The sequence below is a fragment of the Molossus molossus genome, unplaced genomic scaffold (assembly GCF_014108415.1).
Source record: "Molossus molossus isolate mMolMol1 unplaced genomic scaffold, mMolMol1.p scaffold_m16_p_3, whole genome shotgun sequence".
NCBI classification, from domain to species: domain Eukaryota; kingdom Metazoa; phylum Chordata; class Mammalia; order Chiroptera; family Molossidae; genus Molossus; species Molossus molossus.
Genome location: NW_023425366.1, coordinates 46420690 through 46438155, shown reverse-complemented (window position 1 = coordinate 46438155; position 17466 = coordinate 46420690). Strand labels below are relative to the sequence as shown.

General features: G+C 38.1%; 1 pseudogene; it reads right to left on the bottom strand.

The window, feature by feature from the left end:
• Nucleotides 1-16048: 16048 nt before the first annotated feature.
• LOC118642001 lies at nt 16049-16922 on the bottom strand (annotated as a pseudogene).
• Nucleotides 16923-17466: the final 544 nt, after the last annotated feature.

Sequence of the window (17466 nt, the reverse complement as noted above, 5' to 3'; positions counted from 1 at the left end):
CTTGTTCTGCTTTTGGCTGGGTTTCCTCTGTCTAGTACAGTGTCTAGCACACAAATACAATAGGTAAACATATATTTTAAATTTTGTATTGAATTTATTGGGATGGCAATGGTTAATACAATTATATAGGTTTCAAGTGTATAATTCTATAATACATCATCTGTATATTGTTTTCTATGTTCACCACTCAAAACCAACTCTCCTTCCATCGATTATCCCTCTTTATCCTTTTCTACCTCCATCGAACCCCTTTTCCCTCTGGTAATCACCATACTGTTATCTGTGTCTATGAGGTGGTATTTTTTTTGTTTTTGTTTTTTGCTCTATTACTTCACTTTTTTTTCTTAATTTATTTTTGTTACAGATGTTTCTCCTTTTTTCCCCATTGACACTCTCCTCCACATCCCTGTCAACCCCGTCCCCAGCTTTGTTGTCCATGTCCATCGGTTATGCATACATGCATACAAGCTCTGTGGTTTATCTCCCCCACCCCCCCACACACACACCCTGTTCTGAGGATTGTCAATCTGTACCCTACTTCCACGTCTCTGGGTCTACCCTGGTCCACCAAACTAGTATTACAAGAAATGTTAAAGGGTCTTCTTTAAGAAGAAGGGGGAAAAAAAATCAGAGGACCAGATAGCTTCACAGGTGAATTTTACCCAACATTCAAAGAAGAACTCACATCTATCCTTCACAAACTATTTCAAAAAATTCAAGAGAAATGAAGACTCCCAAGCTCATTTTATGAGGCCAGCATTATCCTAATTCCAAAAACAGATCAAAACACGACAAAAAAAGAAACATATAGGCTAGTATCCCTGATAAACATAGATGTTAAAATCCTCAACAAAATATTAGCAAAGAGGATCTAGCAATACATTAAAAGATCATACACCATGATCAGGTGGGATTTATTCCAGGGAAGCAAGGTTCAGCAAATCAATAAACATGATAGACCACATAAACAAAATGAAGGATAAAAATTACATGATCATATAAACAGATACAGAAAAAGCATTTGATAAAATCCATAACCCATTTATGATAAAAACTCTCATCAAAGTGAGAATAGAGGGAACATACCTCAACATAATAAAGGCTACATATGATAAACCTACAGCCAATATCATACTCAACAGGTAAAACTAAAAGTGCTTTCATTAAGATCAGAATAAGACAGGGATGTCTGCTTTCACCACTCTTATTCAACATGGTTCTGGAAATCCTAGCCACAGCAATTAGACAAGAAGAAGAAATAAAAGGCATCTAAATTGGAAAAAAAAAAAAAAAGTAAAACTGCCGCTATTTGTAGACTATGTGATACTGTATATAGAGAATCCTAAAGATTCCACCAAAACACTATTAGAACTAATAAAGAATTCAGTGAAGTAGCAGGATACAAAATAAATATACAGAAATCAGTTGCATTTTTATGTACCATAATGAACTATCAGAAAAGAAAACAAAAATTTAAAAAAGCACACTTACAATTAATTGCTTTAAGAAAAAAATCTTGTAATAAATTTAACCAAGGATGTAAAAAATCCTGTACTTGGAAAATTATAAGACACAGAAGAAAGAAACTGAAGAAGATACACATAAGTGGAAGCATATACCATGTTCATTGATAGGAAGAACTGAAATAATTAAATGTCCATTCTACCCAAAGCAATCTATAGATTTAATGCAATTCCTATTAAGATATTAATGGTGTATTTCACAGAAGTAGTACAAATATTTCAAAAATTTATATGAAGCCACAAAAGACCCTGAATAGCCACACAGTTGAATGAAAAACTCCCTCAGGTGTTCAGCATAAGAGGATTTCCTGAGGGTTGAGCAGATGCTGGTTGTTATTGAGCCTCAATTTGTATTTTTTTTTGGCCCAGCTGGGTGGAGTTGAATCTCCAAGGAAGAAGTTGCTGCTTCTCCCCAGAGCTCTGGGAAGGTACATGATGACCACCATCCTGCACAGCTGCGACTCAGCAAAAACTCTGAGTGCCCTCCAAATCCTGAGTGTCCCCACACAGTTCCAGTCCAGTCTGCCCTCCCTTTGCCGGAGCACAAGGTGAGTGACTGTAGCTAATCTAGTGCTCTGTCAGGGCCCTCTGCACTGTGGAGCAGGCTTGGGATTTTTAACCCCGACGGCGCTGCTCACAGCTAAGATAGATGCTGTCCATGGCTTCCAGCAGAACTACCAGGCTCTATTCAATGTCCCTGGTCATATGGTCCTCTCAAGCTGATTTTCTGTTGCTTTTTCTGATAATTTTAGTTGTAATTCCAGTTTGGTCCTGGGAGATTGTGTAGCTTCCATTCACTCCGCTGCCATTTTGGAATCTGTCTACTTCACTTTTTTTCATCCACCCTCAACTCCTTTTTTCCTCTGACAGTTGTTAGTCTATTTTTTGTACCTTTGACTTTGTTTCTTTTTTTGTTGTTGTTAGTTTATTTTATTTATTAGATTCCACATATTGGTGAGATAATAAGGTATCTGTCTTTCTTTGATGTGCTTATTTCACTTAGCATAATACTCTTCAGGTCCATTCATGCTGTCATAAAAGGTAAGATTTCCTTTTTTTTTTTTTTTTTACAGCAGGATAGTATTTCATTTTGTAAATGTACAACAGCTTTTTTATCCACTCATCTAGTGATGGACACTTGGGCTGCTTCCAAATCCTGGTTATTGTAAATAACGCAGCAATGAGCACAGGTGCATGTATTCTCTTGAATCAGTATTTCAGGTTCCTTTGGATATATTCCCAGAAGTGGAATCACTGGGTTGTAAGGCAGTTTGTTTCCATGTCTCTCTCCTTGCTTCTGGCAGTTTTCTGGCAATCTTTGGTGTCCCTTGGCTTGTAGAAGCACTACCCCATCTCTGCCTTCATCTTCACATGGTGTCACTCTGTGTGCTTCTATCTCAAAATTTCCCCCTTTTATGAGGACAACAGTCATATTGGATTAAGAAACACCAAAATGAACTTGTTTTAATTTTGTGACCTCTGTTAATATTCAACCTCCAAATAAGGTCGCATTCTGAGGTATTAGAGGTTAGGACTTCAACATATAAATTTGGGAGGATGCAATTCCACCCATAACAGATACTTTTTGCAATGAGGATGAGTAAGAGGATACAAGTAGGATTTATAGGTTTTTTTTTCTCACTGATCACTGATTTGGACTCAGAGAAGCCTAGTAAATGAGCATGAAAATAAATTAAGTAGTAGAAACTAGATTATCAGAGGCATTTATAAAACAAGTGGTTCAGAATACAGGCTGTGGAATCATTCTACCTGGGTTCTGTTCCTGATTTCATCACTTACTAGCTAAGTGACCTTGGGTAAGTCATCTTTGTACCTCAATTTTCCCATCTGTAAAATGAGGATGATAATAGCACATGTCTCATAGGGCACCTGTGACTATTCTGTTAGTTAATACATGTTGAACCCTTAGTGTCATGGCTAAGGTATGCACTTTATTAAGCTTAGTCAAATTATTTTAGTTCATGTAAAAGATGGTTGTATAGTACTAGCACTATACCAGAGGCATGTTATCTAAAATGCATTCTTAGGGGAGGTCAAGGATGGTCTAACTTCCTTAGTCTTTGTACAGTGTAGTGCATAATTGACAACACAAGTGACATGTCACAGATACATTCCTGGTACTTAGGATAATCTGGGGAGGAGACACTAGCCTCCTTTCCTCTACAGAAGACATATCATGAGCTCATCATAGTGGTGAGAGATCCTTTAGTTCCTTTCCTATCTTGAGCTAATCACCTCTCCAGCACCTCACTGAGGTCAGGTGAGGATCCGCGTTTGATAGAAAATCTCACCAGCTCTCAGCTTTCCTCACAAGGATTCAAAACCTAGAAGTCAGAGAATGGCTTGAATGGCAGCAGACGGAGGATTTCGCTTGAATGCGCAGCATGGATTGTGCTTTAAAACAACCTGAGTGACACAATGACAAGTAAACGCAAGTTCTCTGTCACGAATACTAAGAAAGGAATCGATCATTTGGCCATTTAAGGTGAAAAACCATTCTGCTTGAAGCTTTTTCTTGGAGGCGGGGGAAAGGAGATGAAAAGCACCATATTTTTACTACTTAAATGACAACTCTTGTTAGTTGTGTAGGTTGCTATACATAATATTTTGAATATTTCTTTTAGTTCTAGAACAAGCATTTTCCTATTTAGTTTTTTTTAAACTATATTTTTAATGGCTACATAAAATCCCTCAAATGATGCATTGTAATTTACTTAACTATCCCCTTATTGGACATTTGGATAGGTTTAAAAAAATTTTTTTTTCAAAATTACAAATAATGCTGTGATAAACATCTTGGGTAATAAACTTTTTTGTATATTTTGGATTGTTTTCCTAAGACAGGTTCCCAGAAGTAAAATTACTGAATCAAAAAGGAACATTTTTATGCTTCTTAATACATATTACCAAATGGCTTTCCTAAGAAGCCGCACCAATTACAAACAGCAGCTACAGATTTAAGTGAAGCTATTCATGTATCTCTCCAGTGTTGGATTTTATATAATTTTTATTTTGATACATTTTCTAGTAAAGTGGTATCTTAATAATTTTTAATTTAGATTTTATTACTGAGACTGACCATCTTCCTAAGTTTTTTTTCTTGCTTTTTCCTATCATGAATTATCTTTCCTTTGCTCATTCAGAGATCTTGGTATCCCTCTTAATAATGTGTTTAAACTATTATTTAATTTATAGATATTTACCATTTTTACATTATATATGTTGAAAAAAATATCCTTAGTTTGCGACTTCTTTTATTATATTTGTCTTTTATTCAGGTATCGGCATTTTGGATTTAGTAGGAAGCCTATTGGCTTTTCCCTTTTAGAACATCTTCTAAGCTTGTGGAGTCACTTTGTCTTCAAATGTTTAATAGCAATCTGATTTTTTCCTATGATTTAAATTTTTTAAAGCAGTTTCCTCTTTAATCCATCTGGAATTATTTTGGTCTATGTTCTAAGAAGGAGGTTTTTATGCCCTGGCCAGTTTTGCTGAGCACTTAGAGCATCGGCCCGTAAACCAAAGAGTCTTGGGTTTAATTCCAGTCAAGGGCACGCACCTTGGTTGTGGTTTGGTCCCTGGTCCGGGCTGTGTGGGAGCTAACCAACTGATGCTCCCCCCCCTCCACCACCACCACACACACACACTCTATCTGAAGGTAAATTGAAAAATATCCTCGGGTGAGGATTTAAATAAAATAATAAAAGTAACAAAAAAGAGGTTTTAGTTTTGTTTTGTGTTCCATTTATTTGAAGTGATTCTTTCTTAATTTAGCATTTTCCATTAAAAAAGTAACTTTGAGGCAAAGAACTGAATTTAAGAGTACCTGGTAGAAGTTACTAGGAGTAATGTGATGCGCTCTTGTGAGGTTGGGGGAGGTAGAGCAGGGAGTTGAGGGAATAAAGAAATTTGGGGGAAGGACTGTGAAACTGATGGATGAAACTTGATTGAAAGCAGAGAGATGGACAATATAATTACTTCAGCCTTATTTGTTTGCAGAGTGCCAGAATGCCTAGATTCTTTATTGAAGATGTTTCTTATAAGATCAAAGAGTCAGCAGCATAGTCAATATTCACTGATACATTTTCTTTGTTGTGCATAATCAGCAAATTTTAAAATAATAAAGGAGGTTCCTGTAATGGCTGCTCTCTGGAAGGAAGAGGAAGTAGATAGAAGAAGAAGAACTTAAGGAAAAATGGCAGGAGAGTGAACGGAGCTACACAGACCGTCTCCCAGAACCAAACTGGAATTACAACTATAACACAGACAAATTGACGGGAAAAACCACTAGAAAACCAGCATGCGAGGACCATATAACGAGGGACACTGACTCTTGCGAAGGCGCGAGACGGGGGCTGGGAGCCCACGGTCGGCAGCGGCCTTCGCTGGGAGCAGCGCCCTCGGGTCACACTCCCAGGTGGCCCCACAGCGCAGAGCCGGGACAGAGGCTAAAACAGCCACAGCCACTCACCTTGGGCTCCAGCAGAGGGAGGGCAGACTGGACTGGAGCTGTGTTGGGACACTCGGGATTTGGAGGGCGCTCAGAGCTTTGACTGAGTGCAGCCACGCAGGACGGTGGCCAGATTGCTCCTTCCCAGGGCTCTGGGGAGAGGCAGCAGCCCCTCCCTCGGATATCCAACCCCACCCTGTGGGCCATTGAAGTGCTAATTGAGGCTCACTAACAACCAGCATCTGCCCCACCCTCGGGAAATCCCCTTGTGCTAAGCACCTGAGGGAGCTTTTCAATCAACTGACAACCCAAAACTCATCAAGTAACCTCGACTGCTAGCCTCCAGGCAAAAAGCTAGAGGATAACAGTACCTTTCCTGGGCTGGCAACTTTAACCAGGAAAGTAAGACTTGACAGTGGTGTTTAACATGGGTCCTCCCTCGCTCATCTAAACACAGGAGAGGGAGCCACAAACAGCAGAACACCAACGCCCACAGGGAAAACTTGACAGTCTCCAAAGCCCACAGTGATAGCCAAAATGGTGAAATACAGAAACAGAAGCCAAATGAAAGAACAAGACACCTCCACCGAAGATGAGATCAATGTGGAGCAATTAGGCATGTTAACAGAGCTAGAATTCAGAGCCATGATCTTGAGGAAGCTGAACAGCTTGAGTAAGGACATAGAGACACTGAAAATAAGCCAATTGGAAATTAAAAACCATCAAGAAGAGATAAAAAATGACATATCAGAAATGAAAAACACATTGGAAGGTTTAAAAAGCAGAGTAGAGGAAGCTGAGGACCAGATCAGTGAATTAGAAGACAGGGTAGAAAAAATCAACCAATCAGAAAAACAAAAGGAAAAAACTATTACAAAACAGGAAGACAGCTTAAGAGAACTATGGGACAACTGGAAAGGTAATAATATTCGCATCATAGGAGTCCCCGAAGAAGAAGAAAATGAGCAAGGGATAGAGAATATATTCAAAAAAATAGTGAGAGAAAACTTCCCTAATTTGGTGAAGGAAGAAGGCATTCAAGTTCAAGAAGCACAGAGAGTCCCAAGTAAGAAGAACCCAAACAGGCCCACACCAAGACACATAGTAATTAAAATGCCACAAATTAAAGACAAAGAGAAAATCCTAAAAGCAGCAAGAGATAAGCAACAGGTTACCTACAAAGGAAACCCCATAAGGCTCTCAGCTGACTTCTCTCAAGAAACACTACAGGCCAGAAGAGAATGGCATGAAGGAATCAAAGTCATGAAAAACAAGAATCTGAATCCAAGACTACTCTACCCAGCAAGGCTATCATTCAAAATAGAAGATCAAATAAAGAGCTTCCCAGACTAAAAAAAGGCTAAGGGAATACATTAGCACCAAACCAGCACCGCAAGAAATGTTAAAAGGAGTGCTGTAATTAGCAGTAGAAATGGGAAGAAAAATAGAACCACACTAAACAAAAATTGCAATAAATAAGTACATATCAATAATCACCTTAAACGTAAATGGATTGAATGCTCCCATAAAAAGACACAGAGTAGCTGATTGGATAAGAAAGCATGACTCATCTATATGTTGTTTACGAGAGACCCACCTCACAACAAAAGACTCACATAGGTTGAAAGTGAAGGGATGGAAAAAATTTTCCAAGCAAATGGAAAGCAAAAAAAAGCTGGGGTAGCAATTCTCATATCTGATAAAATAGATTTCAAAATGAAGACCATAACTAGAGACAAAGACGGCCACTACATAATATTGAAAGGATCTATCCAACAGGAAGATATAACCTTGATAAACATATATGCACCCAATATAGGAGCACCAAAATATATTAAAAATCTTCTGGAGGACTTCCAAGGAGAAATCGACAACAACACAATCATAGCAGGGGACTTCAACACCCCATTGACAGCACTGGATAGATCCTCTAGGCAAAAAATTAGCAAGGAAACAGAGACTCTAAATGAAGCACTAGACCAAATGGATTTAATAGATATCTACAGAGAATTACACCCCAAAACTACAGAATACACATTCTTCCAAGTGCACATGGAACATTCTCAAAGATAGACCACATGATAGGACACAAACAAAACCTCTACAAGTTCAAGAAGATTGAAATCATATCAAGCATCTTCTCAGATCACAAGGGCATAAAACTAGAAATCAATTGCAACAAGAACATGCAAAGATATTTCAACATATGGAGGCTAAATAGCATGTTATTAAACAATGAATGGGTCACCGAGGAGATCAAGGAAGAAATTAAAAACTTCCTGGAAACCAATGAAAATGAACACACAACAACACAAAATCTATGGGATGCAGCGAAAGCAGTTCTGAGAGGGAAGTTCATAGCACTACAGGCCTACCTCAAAAAACAAGAAAAATTTCTAATTGACTGTCTAACCTCACAACTTAAAAAATTAGAAAGCAAACAAAAAGAAAACCCCAGAGCAAGGAGAAGGAAGGAACTAGTAAAGATCAGAGCAGAAATAAATGACAGAGAGACCAAAAAAGTAATTCAAAGGATCAATGAAACAAAGAGCTGGTTTTTCGAAAAGATAAACAAGATTGATGGACCCTTAGCTAGACTCACCAAGAAACAAAGAGAGAGAACCCAAATACACAAAATCAGAAATGAAAGAGGACAAGTAACAACCAACACCACGGAAATACAAAAGATTGTTAACAACTACTACGAACAACTATATGGCAACAAATTCGACAATCTAAGCGAAATGGACAAACTTCTAGAAACATACAGTCTCCCAAAACTATTCCCCGAAGAGATAGAAAACTTGAACAGACCAATAACAACTAAGGAAATTGAAGAGGTAATCAAGACTCTCCCAGCAAACAAAAGCCCAGGCCCAGATGGCTTCACGGGGGAGTTTTACCGTACATTCAAAAAAGAACTACCACCCATTCTCCTCAAACTATTTCAAACAATTCAAGAAGAAGGAAGACTTCCAAACACGTTCTATGAGGCCAGCATAATTCTAATTCCAAAACCAGAAAAAGACACTGCAAAGAAAGAAAAGTACAGGCCAATATCCCTGATGAACATAGATGCCAAAATCCTGAAAAAAATATTAGCAAATCGGATCCAGAAATACTTCAAAAAAATTATTCACCATGACCAAGTGGCATTCATTCCAGGGATGCAAGGCTGGTACAATATTCACAAATCAATAAACGTGATACACCACATAAACAAAATGAAGAATAAAAACTACATGACCATATCAATAGATGCTGAAAAGGTATTCGACAAAATCCAGCATCCATTTCTGATAAAAACGCTCAGCAATGTAGGAATAGAGGGATGATATCTAGACATAATAAAGGCCATATATGAAAGACCTACAGCCAACATAATGCTCAATGGACAGAAACTAAAAACATTTCCATTAAGAACAGGAACAAGACAGGGATGTCCACTCTTGCCAGTCTTATTTAACTTTGTACTGGAAGTCTTAGCCACAGCAATCAGACATGAAGAAAAAATAAAAGGGATCCAAATTGGAAAGGAGGAAGTAAAACTGTCATTATTTGCAGATGACATGATATTATACATAGAAAACCCTAAAGACTCCATCAAAAATCTACTAGACTTAATAAATGAATTTGGCAAAGTAGCAGGGTACAAAATTAGCGTCAAGAAATCGACAGCATTCTTGTACACCAATGATGAACTCACAGAAAGAGAAACTGAAAAAACAATCCCATTTACCATCGCGCCAAAAAAATTAAGATACCTAGGAATAAACTTAACCAAAGAAGTAAAGGACCTACTTGCAGAAAACTACAGGGCATTGAAAAAAGAAATAGAGGAAGATATAAAAAAGTGGAAGCACATACCCTGTTCATGGATTGGAAGAATTAACATCATTAAAATGTCCATACTACCCAAAGCAATCTATAGATTCAATGCAATCCCCATCAAAATACCAAAGACGTATTTCATAGAACTAGAACAAATACTTCAAAAGTTCATATGGAACCCAAAAAGACCCCGAATAGCCACAGCAATCTTGAAAAAGAAGAACAAAGTAGGTGGGATCACAATACCAGATATCAGGTTATACTACAAAGCGACTGTAACTAAAACAGCCTAGTACTGGCACATGAACAGGCATATTGACCAGTGGAATAGAACTGAAAACCCAGAAATGGACCCAAGGCAATACGCTCAATTAATATTTTACAAAGGTGGCAAGAGCATACAGTGGAGTAAAGACAGCCTCTTTAATAAATGGTGTTGGGAAAATTGGACAGCTACATGCAAAAAAATGAAACTAGACCATCAACTTACACCATACACAAAAATAAACTCAAAATGGATAAAAGACTTAAATGTGACCCGTGAATCCATAAAAATTCTAGAAGAAAATATATGCAACAAAATTTCTGACATCATATGGAGTAGAATTTTCACTGATACATCACCTAAGGCAACAGAAACAAAGGAAAAAATGAACACATGGGACTACATCAAACTAAAAAGCTTCTGCACAGCAAAAGAAACAATCATCAAAATGGAAAGGCAACCCACTGTATGGGAGAACATCATTGCCAATGATGTATCAGATAAGGGGTTAATTTCCAATATATATAGAGTGCTCATACAACTCCACAAAAGGAAGACAAAGAACCCAATTAAAAAGTGGGCAGAGGAGCTGAATAGACACCTCTCCAAACAGGACATACAAATGGCCAAGAGACATATGAAGAAATGCTCAACATCACTAATCATCAGAGAGATGCAAATTAAAACAACAATGAGGTATCACCTCATACCTGTCAGAATGGTTGCCATCAACAAATCATCAAACAACAAGTGTTGGCGAGGGTGTGGAGAAAAGGGACTCTAGTATACTGCTGGTGGGAATGCAGACTGGTGCAGCCGCTGTGGAAAACAATATGGTGTTACCTCAAAAAATTAAAAATTGAACTTCCATTTGACCCAGTGATCCCACTTCTAGGAATATACTCTAAGAAGCCTGAAACACCAATCAGGAAGAATATATGTACCCCCATGTTCATAGCAGCACTATTTACAATAGCTAAGATCTGGAAACAGCCCAAGTGTCCACCAGTAGACGAATGGATAAAAAAGCAGTGGTACATATACACAATGGAGTACTATGCAGCGGTAAGAAAGAAAGATCTCTTATCCTTTGAGACGACATGGAGGGACCTGGAAAGTATTATCCTAAGTGAAACAAGCCAAGCAGAAAAAGACAAATACCACATGATCTCACTTATATACGGAATATAATGAACATAATAGTCTGAGGAATACAGTAGACCCAGAAACATGGAAGTAGGGCACAGACTGACATCCCTCAGAAGGGGGGGGGGGGAGAGATAAACCACAGAACTTATATGCATGTGTGCATGACCAATGGACATGGACAACTAAGCCGGGGACAGGGCGGAGGTGGGGTGTGGTGGGGGTGCCAATGGGGTAAAAAAGGTAAAATATCTGTAACAGAAAAATAAATAAATAATTTATAAAAAATAAAAATAAAATAAAATAAAATAATAAAGGAGAAAATTAGGAAAGTGTTTATTTATTCTTTCATTCATTTAATAAATAATTATTGAACACCTGCATGTGCCAACCACTGAGAGCAAAACCACTGAGATTAAAGAATCTATACTGAGCAAAAGACTTCATACTCAATGCAATCAAGGTCCTCCCAATATGACCCCAGCCTGTCATTCTAGCCATATTGCCTACTTTTCTCCTAAATACACTATATACAAGGTGAGGTAAAAAGTAGGTTTATAGTTTTTCATATGGAAAATAATACAATAATTAATTAATAATACAAGAAAACCTTCTGTGTTTTTCATACTCACAAGTGTAAACTTATTTTTGTCCCACTCTGTATTTCAATTAGATTCTTTGCTATTTCTTGAGTACTTCTATTACTTTAGCCTCTGGCCTTTTATTCACAGTGCCCCCTTCTCTTTAAACACTCCCTACCCCATATCTCCATCTAAATGGCCTTGAGTGCCACTCCTGCTCAAATCTTTTGCTCATATGCTTAAATAGCTATGATCATGTCCTTCCTGCGTTTGCCTCCCTTTGGAACTTTGTTCCTCTTGATGGAACCTACTTGGATTTTAGCTGATTATTGGTTTCATCCCTCATTTCTTTATTATTAAACTATAAACTCCCAAGAGCAAAGATAAGAGCTTTTTCCATTTTCTAATTCGTAGACCTCCAAATATAGTACTATGTGGCCAATGGAACATGAGTAGACATAATAAGTCCACTAGAAGAGACTGTGTATTCTGGATAGCACAGTTACAAGCTTTTGAGAGTCTATCAACCTAGATCCCTTTGTGAATATTGGGACACAGTTTCCCTGCCAACGTATGTTGGATAGGTAGTTTAAGCAAGAAAAATAAACTTTTGGTATGTAATGCAGAAAATATTTTGAAATTGTTACTGAAGCATAGACTAGCGTAGGAAATGGCAAAATTGTCCTGTAAACAAACAGTAAATATTTCAGTGAAAGCAGCCATGGATAGTACATAAACAACAACAACAAAAAAATGTGACTATGTTCCAATAAAACTTTATTTATAAAAACAGGCAACAAGCTGGATTTAGCCCATGGATATAGTGTGTCAATACCTGGTCTGTCATATTCTGAACATACATCTCCAAAGTATTGTTATTCTTTGCTCTCAAATCTCATTAAAGTGACCCTTTTTTATGAAACATAAGAAACATTTCTCATTAATGTCATGAGCAAAGCAAGGAAGTCCACACTCCCCTCTATAATCTAATGCTCACTGTTTCAGAGGGACAGACCGCTACTATCATACAATTTGAACTTATGTAGCTTTGTAACATATTTTTATATTCAGTTGGACTTGTTACCCCTTCATTGCTTCACTTCCAAGTTTTACTGAATATTTCTTTTATTTTTTCACATGAGATTTAAAATCAATCTATCTAGTTTCTATGCATAAAAATGTTTGTATTTTGTAATAAAAATTTGTTGGTATGTTAATTTATAAAATAACTTTGACATTCTCATCACCTTTATATCTTAGAAAACAGTGTTTATTAAAAAAATTTTAGTTCAGATCTTTTTTGATGCCTTTCAGGAGTGTTAAATTTCTTTTTTCCCATGGATATTTGAAAATTCTTATATTATTTTTTTCTAGATATTTTGTTGTGGCAATCATTGCTATTGTTAATGGGTTTTTTTGTACATATGCAAACAATTTATATATTTTAATGAATTTTCTAATCAAAGTCATTTTAAAATTTAGTTGATTTTCTTGGAGCTTTCAGGTTACAATTTTACCTCCTTGTGTACAATTTTTATTCCATTTATTATTTTCTCTCAGATAATTGCATGCCCCTAGTGGTGATAATGGGTATCATTATATTATTCCTGATCTGAATGAAAATGCATCTAGTGTTTCCCTTTTAAGTATGGCATGGCTTTGGAGCTGAAATACACATATTTTACAATATTTAGGAAATCTTGACCATTTGTCATTTTGGTGGAATTTTGTTTGAAATCGTATTCCCAGAAATTTATGAGAACTACTGAAAAATAGACTTCAGTTAGGTAGTAGGGTTCAAAATTAGTATAGAGATATCAACAGACCACATAATAAAAAACATTTCAAAAAACTATAAAAAACAGAAAACAAGAAAATAATGACAGCACTAAAGCCAAAAGCTAAACATTTGTACCTTATCAATAAATGTAAGTGAGCTCAAGCATCTAGTAAATAAAAAAAAATTTTTTCAAATTTAATTGTATAACAAAACAATTTTATGTGTATACAAGAGAAACACTTAAAACTATATGGTGTTTGGAAATAAAAGGGTGAGTAAAATGATACAATAGTACAGCAAATTCAAAGACAAAAAAAAAAAAAAAAAGGCTGTGACCCTGATATTAATTTCAGATAAGGTAGAATTCAGAAACCCAAATAATTTAGAAAAATAAAGCCATTTAATGCTAAAGGATGCAATTCACAAGGAAGATATTCTGAAGATATAGGCAAAAGAAGAATTTTAACCAATCAGTAGGTGAAGAAAGAAAGATAAAAAGGAATGGAGATCATCAATAAAATGTCAATATTAAAAATCTTGAAAATATAGAAATAATGGGCATAATAAAAATTGATGGGGAAAGGGAATAAAAAACTATAAAGAGTGAAGTTATACCTGATTTTCTAAACCTAGGGATCATTTAATAAACTGATTAATAATAGCAATAAAATTAATTATAAAGGTATAAATGCAAACATTAAAAAATAGTATTCATGTAATTTAGTGAGGAAGATAAATTACTTATAAAAGATCAAGTGGACAAAAAACCTATATAAAATTATTATATTATAGTTATTACATATATATATAAAATCTCTGTATCATGAAAATTGAAGGTGAAGTCGTTCTTTTGTACCCATAGAAAATTTATAAAAATTGGCTGAATTTCAAAACATAAGGTATACTGAATAAATTTCAAATGATAGAAATAGTTCTAACAAATATATTCTAATCACTGTGCAACAGAACTAGAAATTAAACCAGGAAAAAACACAAACATCACTTGGGAAAGAAAAGCTGTCTCTTAAACAACTTAAAATTTTTGTTCTAATTTATTGATTAGAGAGAGGGGGGGACGATTTGTTGTTCTACTTATTTATACATTCACTGGTTGCTTCTTGTCTGTGCCTGGACCAGAGATTGAACTCAGAACCTTGGCATATCAGGATGAAGCTCTAACCAACTGAGCTACCTGGCCAGGGCCTCTTTCAAACAACTTTTTAAGCTGAAGAGGGCATCAAAACGGAAATAGCGGATTATAATGAAGACAAAATGTAAGAGATTTATTGGGGAAAAGACCCTCTTATATAGAGGGTACTATATAAGAGTACTTACAGGAAAATTTATAGTAATAAGCAATAAATAAAGGGTGAAAATGGCTCATGACAGTGTCTAATTTTAGAAGAGTAACAATATAAAAGCAAAACAAAGCTCAGAAATGCAGATGGAAGGAAAATGAGACTAAAACAAATGAACAAATTTACAAGTAGATAGTATAGGTATGGCAAATCCAACAGCTGGTTCAGTGGGGAAATTTTTTTTAGAGTTGTGTTAGTTGACCTAAACAAGAGGAAAAAAGAAGAAAGTGTACGTAGAAATAAGAGGTGACACTAACGAAATTGTCACATATGCAGAAGGAAATAAAGTGAACAAGACTTTCTGAATTCACGTTTATAATAATAAACTTGAGAATCCAGGTGCAATGTATAATTTTCTAGAAAAGTATAAATTGCCAGAACTGACCCAGAGGAGATAAACATGTCATTCCGCCATTATCATGGGAAAAATAAATAGAGAACTATTCACAATATATCCCCTCCTTAGGAGCAGTGGGTTTGATGGATTCTGAGGGAAATTCCACCAAAACCTTAAAGGACAGAGAATTGCAATAAAATGTAAACTCTTCCTGACCACAGAAAAAGAAGTAACCTTCCAAAATAATTTATAATGCAGGTATAGCACTGATTTTAAAATCCTACAAAGACTGCACAAAACACTTAGGCTATCAATTTAATTTATGTATATTAATATAAAATCCCAAATAACATAGTAGTAAACAGAATCCATATAAAAAATTAATATAGTATTGTGAAGTTAATTTTAGGAAAGCAAGAATTATTCAATATTATAAAAATTTACGATATTAATAGGTAAGATAAAACTCTTATGGATGGAGACTGAGCGATGGCACCTGCTGGCTCTGTGGTGAGGGTCTCAAAGGAACACTGGCCTCAGCCAGCTCTTTTGTCTGGCAGAAAGCTACACCCCAGGCTCTTGCCCTGATGCCAGACAATTCAGTTCCTCTCATATGTCGCTGGTTTTTTTCAAGCTGCTGTCCCAGCACTAGAGCTCAGAGGGAATGAGTCTGACTGTGTGAACCGCAATACCGAGGGCCAGTTGGCCCTGCTCCAGCTCACCCTGAGCACCCCCGTGGGACGCTTCTTCTGAGGCTCAGTTTCCACCTCCGGTATCTGCTGTCATGCCAGATGCTGAGGACAGGGGTGACTCAGGAAGGGTGGGTCCACCACATCCTCCAGGCCCTCTCCCAGGTGCCGGACAGGGCCTCCAGCTGAGGGCGTGAGTGGAAGCGAGGGTGTGAAACCAGCTCTGCGCCGCTGTAGCCTGCGGCTGGTACTCGGCACCTGAGTTCTCTGTCCAGGAGGAGCAGCGGTGATGCCATAGGCTGCAGATGCCATAGGCAGCGGCCAGCATGGCCACCCCTAAGCCCAACAGAAGAGGATGGTGAGGAAGGCGATCGCCAGGGCTGCTCAGAGGGAAGAACCTACATCACCAGGCAGAGCTGCAGCAGCCGGGTGCTGAACACCAGCCTCATCCAGGTCTGGAGCACCCAGAGTGGGCGCTGGTCCGGGACCCAGACCTGGAAGGGGAACACCAGGCGACGAGGAAGGTGGGCACTATGGACAGGGGATCTCCAGGGTGCCCTTGTTCACTCCAGCTTCATATTCCTCCGTGCCCAGCACAACTGGCTCACAGTGTCCACCACACCACTGAGCAGGAAGAACCTGTACGTGGTTCTATTTGGGAACAAGAACAGCTGCAAAGGGTCCCCCATGTCTACCATTCTCAGCTGCTTGACTCCTGGGGAGCAGAAGAACTTGGAAATGATGCCAGTCAGGCTGATGACGACCTTCACCAGTTCTTCCACAGGTACCAGCTACCACCATCTGTGTCCTCGCTTCTCCCTTGGGGGAACAGGGGGTCTGAGAAACCTCTTCCCTGTAGCAGGGCCAAGGACATCAGCATTGAGTCATAGAGCAAAGAAGAAGCCCATCCCTGGCAGCAGGTGTCCTTTGAGGGTGCCCATGGTCTCTGTGTGTGTCGGGGCAAGCGGGCGAGAGCTGGCAGGTGAGCAGAACCTCACAGGGCTCTCCCCACAAGCAAGAGGGGCTGCTTCCGAGCAGTAGAGGGATTTGCCTGATCCACCTGTACCCCGGCCTCTCACACTCAGAAAGGCCTGTGCCTCCCCATGGTGCAAGCTCCTGAGCCCCTCCCAGGGTGATGTCTTTCAGGGAGGTGCCGCACCTCACTCTGCTCCTCACTTAGACGGGCCAGGCCTGGAGTTGCCACCTCCGCACCTCACTGCAGGCACTGTTTACCCTTTCTGTTACTGCCCTTGCACCCCACCCCTCAACGAAGAGGGGAGGGAAAGAGTTAAGTACTCCAGCAAAGAAGGATGGTGGCTGACTACTCTCTGACTGTCTCTAGGTGCCAGGCACATTGCTTTTTTTTTTTTTTTTCCTGATTTAATTGCCTCAACAAGTCTATGAGGGAGCTATTGTTAAGCAAATTTTACAGGTGACATCAAGGCTCAGAGGGGTGAAGGGGATACAAGGTAACACATCAAGCAG